The following is a 17,268-nucleotide window of genomic DNA, read 5'->3' as shown; positions in this document are numbered from 1 at the left end:
CCGTTTCATTGCTATTTTAATAATAAAATTGATTTTTAGATTGTTTCCGTGTTTCCCCTTCTCTCCCCCACGTTGAAAAAAATAAAGAAATTGTAATAGTTGATTTCTTTAATTTTCTTAAAAATTGCTCGATATGCTGTGATGAGAAATAGTGAAAATTCTTTCTCCGTAAATCTGACTTGTTTGTCATTGAATATAGGTCAAAGTTTAAGATCGCAAAGTATGATGTTAACAGTATAATTATTTTGCTTTTAATGCTTTAAGTGACGCATGACAACTTTATGGATACTTCTTGATGTACATATTATACAAAATTATTTGGTGGGTATTTAACCATGAGTATTCAACTCATGGTTTCAAGGGTAAAGGTCATTTGAAACCATTGTTTTCTTTATATGAGACAGTGAGAAGCAAAGGGATGTAAGTGGCAAAATTAAAAATTTGGAGATAACCAGTACAAATGGTTGGTGAAGCTATCCTCTGTCTTAGGGCAAGAGATGGTGTTGGTAGCCCTGGTAGGTGCTTCTGTACAGCATGATTCAGAAAAAAAAAAAAAACCAATACAAATACAAATAAAAATACAAAAGTGACGACCAGCAACAGGCTCTGGGCCGAGCTAGACTGGTCCTAGTCAATTGACAATCCCCAGTGAAGATCAATGGCCCTCTTAAAACTATCTACTCCCGTGCTCAATACCACCTCTTCCGGTAAGCTGTTCCAAGGTTCCACTACCCTGCTAAAAGAATAATTTTTCCTAATATCCATGTTAGCCTGAGATTAAAATAGCTTAAAACAATGACCCCTTGTCCGGTTTTCAGTGCTTAACTTCAGCCCCGTAACATCTTTCATTTTAATAAATTTAAACAACTGAATCATGTCCCCTCGGTCCCTTCTTTGCTCAAGACTGTACATTTTTAGCCTTCTAAGCCTGGAATCATAGTCTAAGTGAGAAAGTCCATTTATTAGCCTTGTAGCTCGCCTTTGAACCCTTTCCAATACATTATTGTCTTTCTTAAGATAAGGAGACCAAAACTGAACAGCATACTCCAAATGAGGTCTTACCAAACTTCTATATAAGGGCAGAAGAACTTCTTTAGATTTGTTTGAAATAGATCTATTGATAAACCCTAGCATCTTATTGGCCTTGTTACTAGCAATGCTGCACTGTTGACTAAACTTTAAATCCTGACTTATTAAGACCCCCAGATCAGTAACTTTGTCTGCCTGACTAATGACTCAGGAACCTTGCAAATAATAACTTGTACACTTATTTCCATGCCCTAAATGTAGCACTTGACATTTCCCAACATTAACAGCCATACCCCAATTATCAGCCGACCTAAGAAGACGACAATGAAAGCCGACAATGAAAGCTGACCTAAGAAGTTATTTTTACGCGCGTTTTACTCAAAACTTGAAAATGTCCACTACATCCCTTTGCTTCTCACTGCCTCATATATTCTCTTATTTGTCTAAATGTCTGCAAAAGTCATAACTGACCACAGGAGTAACTACAAGGGGAGATGACGCACGTTTGGTCGACTTTCTACTTTTCAATTTTTATCAGGATTGGCTTTCTGCCGGCAGAAACTAGTTTTTGCCGTGCCAGTGGCAGAAACTGGTTATAACCGGTAAAAATCGGCAGAAACTGGCAAAAACTTAAAAGTGTCTTTAATCACTTTAACTTTACTTAATTTTTAAAGTAATTACTAAATGATATTCGTTTGAGTAAACTGAGATATCAAACTTCATTTTAGCATTGTAGAAAATAAAATCCTATGCTAATTCCCCTGATTTAGTTTAGAAAAGGAACTTTTCAATTGCAGATGCTCATAATATTTGCATTAATCTAACAAAGGACAAAAATCATATGGGCTCTTAGGCAAGAGGAGTGACATACAAAACTAAACAGGCATTACTGATTGTAATTTGCTCGCTTTATATTCTTCATCTAAATTGCTTGTGATTGAAATTATCATGTGTTTCAAGAAGAAAGTGTCAGAATTTTACTTGCCAATATTAACCTAGATTTTGTATCCTACCTAATGTCATAGCTTTGCAAAACAAATTGGCCTCATTTCTCGAAACTTATTTTTCCAGTCAAATTTTTACCACTTTCCGAGTTACTAGATGGTGGATCAGTTTGAAAATAATATACAACAGATGAAAGTTTCACGAATATTGCTTGTTCTTTCATGCATTGCCTGCTAGCTCTTATGTTGCAAGAATATTCTTAAGTTCCTCATTTGTGCACATTATATTGAAAAAACTGTTTGGATTTTTGAAACCACCTTTTCTGAGAGGCAACCGCAGGGTCCAAACAATGTAAGATTTGTTGCAATGCAACAATTGATTGTGTTTTAGCTAACAATTAATTATTTTTTTCATGTATTTTCTACTGTGTGTCAATAATTAATTTTTTGTCATTTTGTGAGTTTTTGCCAGTTTCTGCCGCAAATGTGGCAGAAAGTGGTTTTTGCCATGCCGGTTTTAACCGGTTTCTACCAGTGGTTTTAACCGCCTCGGCAGAAACTTGCCAACACTGATTTTTATCTCATCAAAAATTGAATTGATCTACCATGAGGTTCATTAACCATTCCTCACCATCCCAGACTTTTTTTTGCAAATGTTCAATTCATCAACATTTTCGCATTATTTTTTTGACAGAACTCTGAAGCGGACCAATGTGCCTCAAATCCAGAGTACTTTGGTCCGCATTACCGAACAATTTCTATAACAATTTTCATGATAAATATTATCCATTAGTGTTACTAACATGTTCTTTTACGTTTAGCATGAAAAGAAATTAAGTTTAAAGATTAGTATAACATATTAAATTGACTAATTTCTATTTTTGTCAGACCCCTCTACATTTTCTCAAGAATGAACACAACTTGGGTCTTTATCAACTTCACTGTTGCCATTACTAGAGTTTTTCTTTTCTAATTTTTCTAAAAGTTTTCGTCTTTTGTGGGTTTTCTAAAAGTGGACCAACGTGGCTCGCAATCTTGGTCTGAAAAAATGCTGTCACATTTTTTTCTTTATGACCAAAAATAAAGAAACTAAAAATAATTATGAACTCAATGAACTTTCTTTTAGAGAGGAGTTGATTTAGTATCCCATTCTTCATTAACACCATTTAAAAGAACAAAGTTGCAGACTTACGAAAATTATTCAGCACCAGTGGTGTTCTCATAGGGTATACTCCACATACGCCATATACTCTCAAGCATTTTTTAGTATACTCTCAAGCTTGAAAAATTCTCATATTATGACATATTATGTATATGATCGCATACATTTATTGTGCATAATAAATTACTGGGAGTTAGAAAAATTGATTAGAACATCACTGCTCAGCATTGAAAAGATAGCAATGAATTTTGTGTCTAAAATAAAATTTATTCAATATAACTGTACCCTGTGATTCAATTATAGGATTTGTAGGAAGGACTACAGGTGCCATTTGTTGGTCTCAAAAAAAAAAAAAAAAAAGAATTAAAATTATCAAGACCGGTTCAAGGACTATTCTATGGATTGCACACCCATGTACAGCCCTAAAGAAATATAAAACAGCATGGGTTTTTTACTTAGCAGTTAAACAGTATCAAAGGGGATAATTTTCAAAATTAAAAAAAGCTATGAGTCAATATAACTTTGATACACATCTGTAATTATACTCCGTATGTTGTAGCATTATATCCAGATTAGGAAACTCATGGAATCTAATCAACTTGATTAACTAAATGGTCTCAAAACTGATAGTTATCGAAAGGGGTCAGAATTAACACTGGAATTACGGGAGTTGCCATTTTAACTCACAAGCTAACTTATTTTGCTCTGTATTTTCAACAAAAAAAAAAAGCCTGATACTTCTTTGACTTTTCCTAAATCATCGTGCTATGTGACAATGTAAAATTTTGTATTGTCACACAGCACGTAATCACACAGCTGTAAAATTGCACTTTTTTTTAAAACTCAAAACTAAAGGATTATACCGAAAAGTGTGCACAGGTGAGTTTGACTCTTTTGAGAAAAAATAAATGCAAATACATTTACTGATGGTGAAACAGAACAAAAACTACAAAATGCCTCTCAGAACATATCAGTGCAAGAAAATGAAGCATTTATAATGTTTTTGTACAACAAAAGGAAGCATTAGCCACTAGTTCATGGAATACAACTGAAACGGCGCTAGTTATTTCAAGAGTATCTTAAACTTTTTAAAAATAATTCATTATATATCCTTAAAATCTCAGCATCCTTTAAATAAACAACATTTTTTAAAAATATGTTTATTTTGAACTAATTTAAAAAAAACATACAGTAAAACCTGTCTACAACGATACTGTTGGGACCAAAAAAAAAAATCGTTATAGACAGGTTTATTGTTCTAGACAGTATTGTTATACACAGGTTTCATTGTGTAAAGTTATGTAGAGATTAGGGAACTATGCAGAGTTCTCCTCAGGGGTCAGAGTGGCCCCCACTGTAGTCAGGGCCGTCCCAAGGGGGGGGGGGGGTGAACAGGGCAATCGCCCCGGGCGCCACAAAATAAGGGGGAGCCCCTCGTTTGGACGAAACACGACGACATTCACACGAAATTAGGGGCGCCTTGCGGCGCCCCCTCATTTTAGATATCATAGATACGCAGCCATAGACACACAAAATAGAAAATCATAGCAATGATTGTGTATTTTGTCCTAGGGCACGAAAATATTCCTGTCTCTCCGTCTCCAAAACATTTGTTTCCTTTGCATCATTGAAACAGATACAATTTCTGAGAGCATAACTGTTTAGAATCAAACAAAAGGCACTTCTCATTTGTCTAGTATAGTTCTCACCAAAATTTCTTGAACTCTGCCCCTGCATGCAGTGACGTAACCAGAAAAAAGTTTTAAGGGGGTACATTAATTTTTTTTTGTTGATCGGATTGAAGGTGTCCGGTCAAAATTTTGAAACTTATAGTTTAAAAACGCAATTTTTGCCTTAAAACGCGATTATAGGCCATGTTTATTGGCATTTGGGTAAGGGAGGGAGCTCAGAGACTGTTTCCTATCGATTTTTTTTAAAAAATAGATTGAAATCAATTCCTTCTCCCCCTGCAAGTTTTCAAAATTGAAGTTTCAAAAACACAGCTTTAGACAAACTTTGAAGATTTTATGGATAGGAGGATCTGGAGCATTTCCCAGGAAAATTGTTCAAAATTATGGTTGAAAAGATTTAAGCAATGTTTTACTTTCAGGGGCTAACCCAATTAAATTTTTCGTAAGTCGTTTGAAAAATCCATTGTTTGTGATATTAAAGAAAGACGGCAAAGGGACACTTGCACGAATATTTTCTTAAACTCAAGTCTTAAAAGCAACTCGTAAGGCGAGATTTTGTAATATTAGGGCCAGTGATTTTTCGAAATTAAAACTCCGAAAACGCAATTCTGAACGATTTTCGATGTTGTTGATTATTTGTGGGCTTCTCCCTAAAACTTACAAATATTTGATGCAAAAGCATAACATCTTTGTTTATAACATATAAGAAAGCTGGTATTAAATTGGTAGAGGTAAAACCAAAAAACTCTTGAAAAGAATTATTGGTTGAGTCAGATCGAAATTTAATTTTGATGTAATTTACTTCGATGAATACATTTTCTATTTATAATCAGCAAATTATTTATTTGTTCTTAGTTTGATCAATATGAATAACCAATTCAATTTTAATTGTTTTTTTACCTTGTGGGATAACATTTTCCTAGATAAATATTTGGATTTTTAACATTTCCATTTTTCGAAAAGTTTTTACTGCATTAATGTTTTACAAATATTAGAAACAGATTTATTGCTTGTGATTTAATTTGTGTTATTAGGCATAACCCTTTGATTGTTCTGTTTATTAATATGTAAAAAATTCAAGTTTGTTTTATGCACTGTTATAACTAACTTGATTTTTCTGTGTGTAGGGGGGGGGGCGCCAGGAAACTTTTGCCCCGGGCACCGTCAGCTCTTCGGACGGCCCTGGCTGTAGTTTACGTATTCGAGGATCGTCGTAATTCTATTGTTAAAAGTCAATTACTCTATGAGCCAAGAGTTCCCAAACTTTAACAACTCGTGAGGCCTTTTGAAGATTCAAATTTCTTTCGCGGCACCTTATAGTTATGTTTGGTATTTCTATTTTGTACACATTAACTATATTATTTACTAGCAAAAATACCCGGCGTTGCCTGTGTCAGTAATAATTGTGAGAAACAATCGCTACTATCATTCGTTTTTTTTTTTTTTTTGTTATAACTGAAGGAACTCAAACCAAACCGCTTTGACGTGATTAAACATCGAGCTTCTTCCTTACCAGTAAAATAGCATTAAGTATGAATAACGAAATGGTATTCAGTTAGAAACAAAAGCACGACATTTAAGCATATAAAAATTTGAAAAATTTCCAAATTATAATATGAATTAACAAAAACAAAGATCACTAAAAAGCCGTGAGCAATATTTATTTAAATAAATAGTATAACAATAGTATAACACACACACACACACACCAAAAAAAAAAAGAAAAAAAAAATGTTTTCCTAAGTGTGCAAAAAGTAAAGTTTCCAAATATTTAAATGACTTAAATTCACATGTTTGCTTCCGGAGAAGCATTGATTCAAGATTATGATTACTATTAATATTGCTGTTGTAAGGCAACGCATTTTTGTAACAATGGGTTTTATATTTCATCATTCAATGGGGAAATTACATGAAATTTACTGTTTTCCATCATAACTGTTTTAAACTAAGTTTTTTAGCAATAACTTACAGCCTAAGTTGTTCCCTAATAACGTAGCTATCTGTGGTGAAAAAATGATTAAAATCGGTCCAGAAGTTTTGAAATTTATCCCGAACATCCTTACATACAAAAGTAGCCATTTATGTATATCGATTAGCGCTGTAGATATGTGTATAGAGATAGATGAAAATTATATTTACATATTTGCAGGTTTTTGTGGACAAAATCGAAAAATATGTTATGTTGTTACGAGGTTCTCACTCCTATTTTAATTATTGCAAAAGACCCTTTTTAAGGCTCTCAATATAGAGCAATGATGCACTGTTCTATATAGAGGTAAACAATATGTAGGGGGGCGGAAAAGTCATTTGTGACGGACCCCAAAATTTCTGTACACGCCCCTGCCCTAGTCTCCCCCTGTGGCATTATAGGGAACCGTGGAACCCACTTTAAGAATAACTGCTCTAAGCCATGAGTTCGTAGCTTCAAGCCACAGCTGTAGTCATATTCCGTGCGGTGTAGTTTTAGTTGCAGCTTAGAAACTCAAGGGACCTAGCCAGCTTGTTAAATTCAAAGGTTGCAAAGTTGATAAAATTACAGAAAAGGGCAATTATTTTATAAGCCTCTATAAGTTCATGTTTTTAAATTAGTTTCAAAGAAAATAAATTTCCTCGAAAATCTATTTCGTTTAGAACGGAAATAAAACTCACGAAAAGATCAAAATTTAACGTCAATAATTCTACAAGCCTGTATAAGTTCCCCCGCTTTAAAATTGGTTTTTTAACGAAATAGATTTGATTTCCTTGGAAATGGAAAATTAATGTGTTGAACCTCACATAAGTTAGAAAAAAAATCTCTTTTTTTTTTCTTCTTTTGCAAATGATTTACAGAGGTGCTTTATATCCATTAAATGAGAACATTATTTTCCCTTTTTTTCATAATTCTGTCGCGAGAGGAAAAAGATTGATTTTTTTTTTTTTTGACCTAATATCAATTACAGTCCATTAAAATACTTTTATTAATTCATGAAACAATAAAAAAGTGCCTTTTTTTAGAAAGCTACTGCGACTTCTAGTTCAAACGCGGCAAGTTGTTGCCACACCATCAAAGCTTGTTATGAGATACTGAGATACACACAACCTTTAGAACACGTGCCATTACTTTGCCATCGCAGCGTAAAAATAAAGAGCAAGGAATAAATAATCGGCCTCTTATTCGCGATAAAGCCCGAATGTAAGACTTCTTTTGATTTCCCCTGGCTGGCTCAGCAATGATAGCTGTCAAGTCTCAGTCAAGAGCCACAGAATAATGTGGCTTCCGCTCTTCCAAATAGCGACCTCCCTCACTGCTAAGTGTTCAGGGGTCAAATCCAATACAAAAACATGTCAAGTGAACCCAAAATAGCAAGGCAGGTTCTTTGCAAAAAGACTGACAGGCAGTCGACTATTTCCGTAAACCTGGCCCCGTTCCGAATTTATACCCCCCCCCCCCCTCTTCCATATGCATTCCAGATGCTTATAATATCATATCGCTCGCAGTGTTCCATCTGGTGTTCTTTTTTCGTTCCCCCTTTGGAACAATTTTTATGGCTTTCAAACCATTGTGGAATCTGTTAAGTGATGCCTTATCGTGTAGGAGAGAACAGTTTAATAGATGATCCGCTTTGTCAACGTGGAGTTGTTATTATGTTGGCGACAACATTCCGCTGGCGGTGAACAATATCGGTATTAATATTTGTCAAAGACAGTGATAAAAAGTTGGAACTGGAAGGTTCGAATGTGATAAAATCTTGATCCATCGGTTCCAGTAGGGGTTGTCGAATAAAGGCTATGGTTGTGAGAAAGTAATATACGTACATTCTTTTTTTCTTTTTAACTCTGATAACTGATGTGGTTTTTCTTGAAGATACATAATGAATGTTGAAAAGTTGCCATGTCGTGTAAACATAGTTGTCGAACTCTCTACAAAAGACAAAGAAAAATCTGTCAATTTTGCTCTTTGAAGAAGGTCATAGCGTGGCTGAAATTCTATACGTTATTTTTGGGATAAAAGAATACTCAGCTACTTACATATAAGCTGGATTTTTTTTTTATTTACCAAATATTCACTTTTTAAAAAATATGCCTTCATTCTTACAAAAAGCCCAATTATATTGTTCGGCCAGCGGTGAAAATCGTGAGAAAATAAACATTTAGAAAGTAAAAATTGTAAAAAAAAAAAAAATTGAATTCTGGCTTCTTGAATTCAAATTGTGTTTTTCGCAATCACGAGTGTGTGTATGTAGGCGTGTGTGTTTGTGTGTAGTAGGTATGCGTGTGTAGGCATGTGTGTTTGTGTCTGTGTGCAGGGATGAGTGTTGGTAGTTGTGTGTATGAGTGTTTGTGTGTGGGGGGGGGGGCGAAGTATGTGGATGTGTGTGCAGGCATATGTGTTTGTGTCTGTGTGCAGGCATGAATGTGTGGGTAGTTGTGTGTATGTGTATTTATTTGTGTGTGCAGGTGTAGGTGTCTGTATGTATGCGTGTGTGTATGTGTTTGTATACGTGTGTGTAGGTGTATGTGTGTGTATGTGTATGTGTGCACGTGTGTGTCTGTACAGTGGAGCAGCATCGTGAGGAGCCGGTCGACGGTGATGCTGCAGAGGGTGCTGGCGGGAAAATAAAATGATAGTACATCAAAACAGTCAAGTGAGAACAATAAGCAATCGTGATTGCTCAAAAAAAAAAAAAAAAAAAATACAAACACGTGTTTTGGATTTAGCAGAAACTTTTCGCTCTGCGGTGGACATCGACGAGGGTTGAGCATCGGGGAGCAGTCGTCCGAGATTTATTTTCTCATTCATTGTTTCCTCACAGTTTATTTCTTCCTAATTAGAGACACGCATGTTCGAGAAGGTTTCCGAATGGGGCTGTTTCCATCAGTCAAAACGACTACTTTTAGTCACTGAAGTTGATAGAATGAGCAAAAAAAGTAACATGGAGGAAAATCTTTTATTTTCGAAACGTTTAATTTTTAATGTTTTTGAATGTCTGATTTTTCAAACAAGACGTGGTCTTTATGACGTCACAAGTGATGAACTTTGGCGCATTTCCACTGGCGCAGCGAATGCTTGCTGTCTATCGCGTTTCGACGTTATGGTAATTCAGAAGCGAATTAAATATTGCGCTCTCCACTCGCTATCAATCCTGTCATTGCTAGTACATGTGAGTAAAGATGCGAATTAAATATTACGCTCTGCCTTATTGATGCCTTGCCTTCTTATATGAAATGCCATTGGAGGCATTTCATCATTTGTGATGTCATGTGCAAAAACGTAAAAAAAAAAAAAAAAAAAAAATGAATTTTGACATTTTGAATTCAAATTATTTTTTTCGCAATCACTAGTGTGTGTGTGTGTAAGCGTGTGCGGGGGGGGGGGTATGTGTGTTTGTGTGTAGTGGATATGTGTATGTGTGTAGGCATGTGCGTTTGTGTCTGCGTGCAGGTATGTGTGTGTGGATAGTTGTGTGTATGAGTGTTTATGTGTGTGTGTGGGGGGGGGGAATGTGTATGTGTGTGCAGGCATATGTGTTTGCGTCTGTGTGCAAGCATGATTGTGTGGGTAGTTCTGTGTAGGTGTGTGTATGTGTAGGTGTCTGTATGTATTTGTGTATGTGTGTGTAGGTGTTTGTGTATGTGTGTGTGTGTGTACGTGCGTGTATGTATGCGTGTAAGTGTAGGATATTGACGCAACCTGGAGACTTTGCTCGCTATAGGAGCAGCATCATGAGGCGGCCGGTCGACGGTGATGCTGCAGAGGGTGCTGGTGGGAAAATAAAATGATAGCAAATCAAAGCAGTCAAATGAAAGCAATAAGCAATCGTGATTGCTCCCAAAAAAAGAGAGAGATTTTTATCGAATATTTTGGATTTGCGCTTTCGCGTTAATACTTATTTGAATTTACCAAATACCCTCGGAAGCTTCCTCCCGAGCTATGGGCCCCGACTTGCTCAAGGGATATGTGTGTACGTGTTTGTGTGTGTGTATGTGTGCGCGTGTGTGTGTGTAGTTGTGTATGTATGCACGCGTGTGTAGGACATGGATGCAACCTGGAGACGGCTTTCGCTATAGGAGCAGCATCGTGAGGAGCCCGTCGACGGTGATGGTGCGGAGGGTGGCGGTGGGAAAATAGAATCATAGGACGTCAAAAACAGTCAAATGAAAGTAATAAGCAATTGTGATTGCTCAAAAAAAAAAAAAAAAAAATTAATTTGAATTTTTGGCATCTTGAATTCAAATTATGTTTTTCGCAATCACGAGCGTGTGTGTGTATGTATGCGCGCGTGCATTGGTGTAGGCGCATGTGTGTGGGTGCGTGTGAGTGCGCGTGTGTGTGTGTGTGTGTGTATGTAAGCATGTGTGTGCATGTTGTGTACGCAATGCTATATGTGTACGGGTGTGTGTAGGTGTTCGTGTGTGTGTGTATGTACGCATGTGTGTGCATGTTGTGTATGCAGTGCTGTGTGTGTACGCACGAGTGTGTAGGCGCTCGTGTGTGTGTATATGTGTGTGTAGTGGTGTGTATGTGTGTGTATGTGTAGGTGTGTTAGTTTGTATGCGCGTGTTTGTATGCGTGTGTGTGTAGGATATGGACGCAACCTGCAGACGGTTTTCACTAGAGGAGCAGCATCGTGAGGAGCCGGTCGACGGTGGTGCTGGCAGAGGGTGCTGGTGGGAAAATAAAATGATAGCATGCCAAAACAGTCAAATAAAAACAATAAGCAATCGTGATTGCTCAAAAAAAAAAAAAGAATCTGTGCTACAATTAAAATATTTTTTAAAATCATTAAAATTTGTCAAATTATTTAAAAAATTGTTAAATCCTATGTTTTTGGCATGTTTTTTCAGAAAAAAATACTTTAAAGGTTTTTTGAAACGACCCCATTGCCGCAGGTTTCAATTAAATATCTCAAAACCAAAAATCGTAAAGCGAAATCAATTATTTAGAGTTGTTACATCATCATCACAAATTAGCAATTTAGTTCAATAAAAGAATGAAATGAAAGTATTTTTTTTTTTTAACGAGTCAAGAGCTTTGATGAGCTCTGCAGCGAAGAACTTCTAACCCGGAAACCATGAAAAAAAAAAAAAATCTCTCTGAGTAACAATCGAAAGAGCATAGTAAAAACATGTTTTGGGGGCCACAAATTATTTGCCCTCGTGTCCCAGTTTCCGAAATATTATGTCTTAAAGTCTGCAGAAATTTAAAGAAAAGTCACCAAATTTAGTTTTGACGAGAGTTTTGACGAGTAGCGGAAGACAGCTTTCACACGCTTTGTAGATGGGTGACCTACCTGCCTCATGTAGACGGCGAAATCTAGTGATACCTTCAACTTCTCGCCAAGGCTTTAAATTCGGTGCTTTTCTAAAAATTTCGGCACACTTTTAAAACCTTTTATCTCTATAACGGAGACACAAGGGCAAATAATTTTTATTTTGAAAAATTGTCTCAACAGGCTCTTTTGATTGATACCTATTTCATTTCTTTTTATCAATGCACTATACTTACTGTTATTCCCCTTGTTAAGAGTAACAACCCCGTATTTTCGTGCTAAGTAGTAGATAGCTAAAAACACTGCTACAAGGCAAAAAGCAATATTGCTCGTACGTTCTTACGCACAAATACTCGTATAAGCAGGCAATCGAAACATCTATTTTGATTTTTGATCCTCATCCCGAGTTCATTTTAAGAGGTAGTGTCGGGGCGTGTGTATTTGCGTACGTATGTGCTTATGCATCTCCCAAAACTCAAATAAACGAGCTGATGACTCGTTCGCATCACATGACTTCCTTTGAAACCAATTTGATATAATAGTGCCATGGAGTAAGCAAGGAAACACTTCAAATATTTTCACCCCTAGTTTGTTGCGAACCGAAGCAAAAAAAAAAGAAAAAGTAATTTGAATTTTGTCATCTTGAATTCAAATTATGTTTTTCGCAATCACGAGTGTGTGTTTGTATGTGTGTGTGTGGGGGGGGGGGTATGTGTATGTGTGTGTAGGGGTGTGTGTGTTTGTGTCTGTGTGCAGTCATGAGTGTGTGGGTAGTTGTGTGTATGAGTGTTTGTGTGCGTGGGGGCGGGGTATGTGTATGTGTGTGTGTGTAAGCATATGTGTTTGTGTCTGTGTGCAGGTATGAATGTGTGGGCAGTTGTGTGTATTTGTGCGTATGTGTAGGTGTCTGTATGCATGCGTATGTGTATGGTGGTGTTTATGTATGTGTGTGTATGTGTTTGTGTGTGCGTGTGTTGGTGCGTGTATGTATGCGTGTGTGTGTAGGATATGGACGCAACCTGGAGAGGGTTTTCGCTAGAGGAGCAGCATCGTGAGGCCGGCCGACGCGACCGGTGGTGCTGGCAGAGGGTGGCGCCGCGCCGGTGGGAAAAATGATAGCACTCCAAAAACAGCCAAATGAAAGCAATAAGCAATCGTGATTGCTCAAAAACCGTTTTACACAGAATAATTTTTCCAACATTGGCAGTTTTAATGTAATTCAATCGTTTTCTCTCTAAATATCGCCAATAGTGGTCCAGTTAAAAACATCGAATTTAAAAAAAACAAAAAAACTCCAAATTTTTTGTTAAGTTGGCGAAAAAACTTGGCGACCAAAAGTCTGTCGACATATCGCCGAGTGTCCACCAAATTATAACACCACTAGAGTTTCCATTGATATTAACACTGATTTCCCCAAAATATGTAAAAGACCCCTTTTGGAACATCCGAATACAACCAAAAGGGGAGGTGCACAACTATACCCCACTAGGAGTCCACATACCAAATTTTAACTTTCTATGCTACACCGTTTTTGAGTTATGCGAGATACATACGCACACACATACATATGGACGTCACGAGAAAACTCATTTCCATCAACCGTTACCATCGCAACAGAGACGACTGCGACGTCAACTAATCAAATCAGGGATCGTCAAAATAGATACTTCTGCAGTACATGCGTTCTTAGCTACATATGCACGTGCGGTCGGGCCGAAACAACAACTCAACATTCTTTCGGGGGTGAGCAAAATGGAAATTAAGGCCGATATTTGAGTGAAAATATTGTAACGGATTCGGTGCGACTTCCACTTTCTTGAAATGAAGACACAGTTCCTGATAAAAACACAGGAAATTTATTTACACTATGTACAGGAAAGATCTTCAACAACTGCTAAATTATTCATCAGCAATTAAGCAATTATCACACAACACCGTAAACTCAACGTTTACACACGTATTTACTTCCAAATACGAAAACAACACAGCGAAATGCCTCGCTATAAACAGAGCAAATACACACTCTCAGTTCGAAATCCTCAATCGAAACTAACTGTTTATCCATCGCTAACGGCTTAAATACACCGAAAAGAAATTTCTCAAATATTCCACACGCTTCTCGAAATGCGTTGACCGTTATCAAACTTTATCAATGAACAAAAAGGGAATAGGGGTCGTATATTTTAGCCATATGCAAAAGGGGTTGTATATTCATTACGGGAAACTATTTACAGGTTACGTTCCTACAATAATTACTATTTACAGGATTTGTAACAATATTTTCGCAAATACAATATTTCCTTTACCATGTAAAAAGAAGTAAAAAGGCAGGTTCTCTTTCGCATGAATGTAACTTGAGATTGAATGAAATGAACTGATGTGTGCATCACATGACTTCCTTTTACTCCAATTTAATGTCATTTCCCCATTATTGGCAATTTTAATGGGATTCAATTGTTTATTCTCCAAATATCACCAACAGAGGCCAAATTGGAACCAAATTTAAAATTAGAAAAAAAAATAATAATAATAATTTGAATTTTGACATCTTGAATTCAAATTATGTTTTTCGCAATCACGAGTGTGTGTGTTTGTGTGTGGGGGTATGTGTTTGTGTGTAGGGGTTATGTGTATGTGTGTGTTGGCATGTGTGTTTGTGTCTGTGTGCTGGCATAAGTGTGTGGGTAGTTGTGTGTATGAATGTTTGTGTGTGGGGGCTATGTGTATGTGTGTGTAGTCATATGTGTGTGTGTCTGTGTGCAGGCATGAATGTGTGGTTAGTTGTGTGTATGTGTGTGTGTGTGTTTTTGTGTGTGTATGTGTGGGTGTCTGTATGTATGCGTGTGTGTATGTGTTTGTATGTGTGTGTAGGTGTATGTGTGTGTTTGTGTATGTGTGCAGGCATGAATGTGTGGCTAGTTGTGTGTATGTGTGTGTGTGTGTTTTTGTGTGTGTATGTGTGGGTGTCTGTATGTATGCGTGTGTGTATGTGTTTGTATGTGTGTGTAGGTGTATGTATGTGTTTGTGTATGTGTGTAGGTGTATGTCTGTGTGTGTGTATGTATGCGCGTGTGTGTAGGACATGGATGCAACCTGGAGACGGCTTTCGCTAGAGGTGCAGCATCGTGAGGAGCCCGTCGACAGTGATGGTGCAGAGGGTGGCGGTGGGAAAAATCAAAAGACGCCAAAAACAGTCAAGTGAGAACAATAAGCAATCGTGATTGCTCAAAAAAACGCCAAATTTGTCGCCAAGTTTGCGTCAAAATTTGGCGACTAAGAGATATATCAACAAGTGTCCGCCAAATTATAACACCACTTAAGTTTACATCGAAATTAACAATGATTTCCCCCCAAAAAGGGCAAAAGACTCCCTTATGAGCATTCGAATGCAACCAAAACGGAAGGTGCACAACTAGGCCCGCTAGAAGTCTACGTACCAAGCTTCAACTTTCTAGGACATACCGTTTTTGAGTTATGCGAGATACATACACACATACATACGTACATACGGACCTCACGAGAAAATTCGTTGTTTTTAACTCGGGGGTTGTCAAAATGGATATTTCGGGTGTCTGAAGGTTCCTAGGCATATATCCACGTGTGGTCGGGTCGAAAAAAACCTCAAATTCATTCGGGGGTGGGCAAAAGGAAATTAAGGTCGATTTTTGAGTGAATATGTCTTTTATGAACTTCCTTTTTGTAAAAGGAAGTAAAAAATCCCAAAATTATTAGTTTCGGGAATGCGGAGGCAATACCTGTCAACAATTCTCAACTGCGAAAACTTTAATTAGTCAGAAACAAATTTAGGTTTTAATTTTAATTTTTGACTGATTTCGGAGATGTATCTTCGTTTTTTTTTTAATCGCAGAAAACACTTTAGGTGCCTCTTACCTACATTATCTATCAAACTCACAAAGAACGCATTTTATTCGTTTTGAACGCAATATTTTTAGTTTTAAAATGAAACAAACTCCATTCAAACAACCACAAATTCTTGTTCTCAAATTCCATTATTGTAAAACAATTCATTTCTCTTTGTTCCACCGACAGTTTTGTCTTTCGCGTATTCCTTTAAATTAATCATTGTCCTAAACTCGTTCGAAGTACTGTAAAACAAATGATTATAACGGCACACAATATATTCCGCATTCCACTGATTTGGAATAAATAATGCATATTCCAAAAGTGGTTCTTAAGATTTCCCGATTAAATTCTATTGTTGAAAATTCGATTTTAACATGCCTCATTTGTTCTTCTCTTTAAGTATTAAATGCCTGTTTCAGGGTGAAATTGTTTTATTTGCGAAATTATTTTAAATAATTAATTCTTCCTTGTTTCAGTTAAACTTAAATCAAAGTGAACGACGCAATTTATAAGGAGATTTTTAAAGATTGTTTTAAGTTGTTGGTTCTATGTTGGTAGATTTCATAAATGTGTGTAATTTTAGGATTATGGAATTGAACTGCATTTTATTTTAGAGCAAATAGTTACTGGTACAAATTCTTCATAACTCGTGGCTTAGCGGCTGTAAGTACTGGATGTTTATTAAGTTTCGCACTTTGTACTGATTAAAAAATAAATCATTGAAAAAACCTTTAAACGTTATTGAACAGGGTCATTATACAAAAAAACGTAGATTTTTCAAGTTGCAATTCATGAAAAAAAAAAAAAAAGAAAGAAAAAGAAAAATTAATTTGAATTTTGACATCTTGAATTCAAATTATGTTTCTCGCAATCACAAGTGTGTGTATGTTGGCGTGTGTGTTTGTGAGTGGGGGGTAAGTATGTTTGTGTGTAGGGGGTATGTGTATGCGTGTGTAGGCATGTGTGTTTGTGAGTGGGGGGGTATGTATGTTTGTGTGTAGGGGGTATGTGTATGCGTGTGTAGGCATGTGTGTTTGTGTCTGTCTTGGTAGTTGCGTGTATGTGTGTGTGTATGTTTTCGTGTGTGTGTATGTGTAGGTGTTTGTATGTATGCGTGTGTGTATGTGTATGTGTGCGTGTGTGTGTATGTGTGCGTGTGTGTGTGTATGTGTGCGTGTGTGTGTGTATGTGTGCGTGTGTGTATGTGTGCGTGTGTGTGTATGTGTGCGTGTGTGTGTGTGCATGTGTGTTTGTGTGCGTGTGTGTATGTGTGCGTGTGTGTATGTGTGCGTGTGTGTATGTGTGTTTGTGTGCGTGTGTGTATGTGT

Source organism: Uloborus diversus, chromosome 5 (assembly GCF_026930045.1).
Source record: "Uloborus diversus isolate 005 chromosome 5, Udiv.v.3.1, whole genome shotgun sequence".
Taxonomy (NCBI): domain Eukaryota; kingdom Metazoa; phylum Arthropoda; class Arachnida; order Araneae; family Uloboridae; genus Uloborus; species Uloborus diversus.
This window is presented reverse-complemented; position numbering follows the sequence as displayed.